We start from the raw sequence: 2,500 nt of genomic DNA, 5'->3' as shown, positions 1-2,500 counted from the left end.
TAATCACCCATTAACCTTAATTACATTTCCCCCGTTTATACGAATCGTCAGTTTGGGTAATTTAACGAAACGATTTGGTGTCTCTAGTCTTATATGTGATTCGATGAATATAATATTTAGATATCCTCGTTGTTGTTATTGTTTCCTGGATTGAGAACTTAACGGTTTTGAGAGGTTAAGGCCATGATTTTAGGAAATACATTCTTATGGTAAATAGGAATGAATAATTATAAAAAGGCCGTATTCCGTAAATTCTAAAAAGAAAAAAGAAAAATACGAACTGCTTGTGGAATGAATGCTCCAAATATGCATTATAATGAATTTGAAATAAGCCTTTGGATGCATATCAGCAATTTTGTTAATTCTATGTGATCAAACACACTAACAGATTATATATATATATATATATATATATATATATATATATGTATATATATATATATGTATGTATATATATATTGTATATAATGTATATATATAATATGTATATAATATATATAAATATATATATATATATATATATATATATATATATATATATATATATATATATGTATATACACACACACGTGTGTGTGTGTATATATATATATATATATATATATATATATAAATAAATATATATATATATTGATATGTATGATATATGTATATATATAATGTATATATATATGTATTTATTTATTATATATATATTCATACATATATATTTATATATATGTATACACACACACATATACATAAATACACACACATACACGCACACATCTCTCTTTCTCTCTCTCTCTCTCTCTCCATATATGTATATATATATATATATATATATATATATATATATATATATATATATATTGCTGAAACAGATGTGCATGTGTATACACTCACACACACACGCATACATATGTATATATATACATATATATATATATATATATATATACATATACACTTGTCTTAGCTGGGTTCCACATATATATATATATATATATACATATACATATACATATATATATATATATATATATACATACATATATATGTACACACACACACACACACACACACACCTACATATATATATGTGCGTGTGTGTGTATATATATATATATATATATATATATATATATGTATGTGTTTATATATATATATATATATATATATATACATACATGTGTGCACACACACGTGTGTGTGTGTGTGTGTGTGTGTGTGTGTGTGTGTGTGTGTGTGTGTGTGTGTGTGTGTACATATATATGTATGTATATATATATATATATATGTGTGGAACCCAGCTAAGACAAGTGTATATGTATATATATATGTATATATATATATATACATATGCATATGTGTGTGTGAGTGTATACACATGCACATCTGTTTCAGCAATGCAGTCACACAGCTTTCAAGTGTTCGGCTCTATTGACCCACCTGTGAGCTGAATACAGACACACACAAACACACACACGCGTGCGCGCACGTACGTGTTAATACTCTTATATATATTTTGCCAGCACCTGGAGTGAGAGTGTCTGTCTGTGGTTCGTGAGTAGTTGAATACCCAGTATACATTATTAATATGCATTTAATTACAATATGTGCGGCTTGGTATGTGGCTGGAAATGCATGCAGGAAGGATAAATGTCTTGCTGTCAGTGGTCATCGCGGACAAGGGCAAGCTTGCGTTTCCGTCCTAAACGCTAACGATGGCGAACATTCGTATGAGTTGGCTAATATTATGGTCTTGAAATACGCCTCAACAGTTGATCCAGCTGAGACAAATATATATATATATATATATATAAATATATATATATACATATATATATATACAGTATATATATATATATGTGTGTGTGTGTGTGTGTGTGTGTGTGTGTGTGTGTGTGTGTGTGTGTGTGTGTGTGCGTTTGTGTATATATGTATATATGTATATATATATATATATATATATATATATATATATCAGCAGCAGGAGCCTGACTCAATCCACTGTGGGACGTAGGCCTCGTCTAATCTTTTCAACTTTGTCTTGCATTTTGTTTCCAGTCTTGGCTCCCAAATTTCGTTATTTCGTCACGCCATCTTGTCATTGGTCTGGTCCTTGGCCTCTTTATGTTATCTATAGCCCAGTTTGTTACCTTTTTTTGTCCATCTGTCGTCATGTCTCCGACTTATATGAGCCTTTTACTATGCTACTGTGTTTGCCGAAGGCGCTCCAGCCTAGACTGATGCGTCACTTAATCTCCTCTTCGCTAGATGTGTTTGTCTTTACGAGTTGCCCTTGGTATATATAGTTGTGCACTACTTCTAGCGCTTCGCCTTGTACATGTATCTGGTCAAATTGAACTCCGCTGTTGAACATGATCTTAGTCTTTTTCTTGATCATCTTAAGTCTGACTTTCAGACTTTCTCTATTCAGATCGTTGATTAGTTGCTACATTTCATTTGCATGTTTGCTGAAGAGAACAATATCATTTGCAAATCTTAGATTCGTATA

At 30.5% G+C, this 2,500-nt stretch overlaps 2 protein-coding genes across 7 annotated transcripts in view; both read left to right on the top strand.

Moving 5' to 3' along the window:
• LOC125036948 (chlorophyllase type 0-like) overlaps positions 1-125 on the top strand; it is a 4,154-nt gene extending 4,029 nt beyond the window's left edge. The window contains exon 6 of the mRNA XM_047629909.1: positions 1-125. This exon is cut by the window's left edge and continues 178 nt beyond it. The gene's annotated coding sequence lies outside the window, so the exon portion shown is untranslated.
• Positions 126-1,443: 1,318 nt separating this feature from the next.
• LOC125037235 overlaps positions 1,444-2,500 on the top strand; it is a 27,528-nt gene continuing 26,471 nt past the window's right edge. For 4 of the 6 annotated variants that reach the window (XM_047630303.1, XM_047630298.1, XM_047630297.1 and 1 more), the window contains exon 1: positions 1,454-1,545. The gene's annotated coding sequence lies outside the window, so the exon portion shown is untranslated. Of the gene's footprint in view, positions 1,546-2,500 lie in introns of all 6 variants that reach the window. The other 2 variants (XM_047630300.1, XM_047630299.1) reach the window with 2 other exon arrangements.

The sequence above is a fragment of the Penaeus chinensis genome, chromosome 22, assembly GCF_019202785.1.
Source record: "Penaeus chinensis breed Huanghai No. 1 chromosome 22, ASM1920278v2, whole genome shotgun sequence".
NCBI lineage: Eukaryota > Metazoa > Arthropoda > Malacostraca > Decapoda > Penaeidae > Penaeus > Penaeus chinensis.
This window is presented reverse-complemented; position numbering and strand designations above follow the sequence as displayed.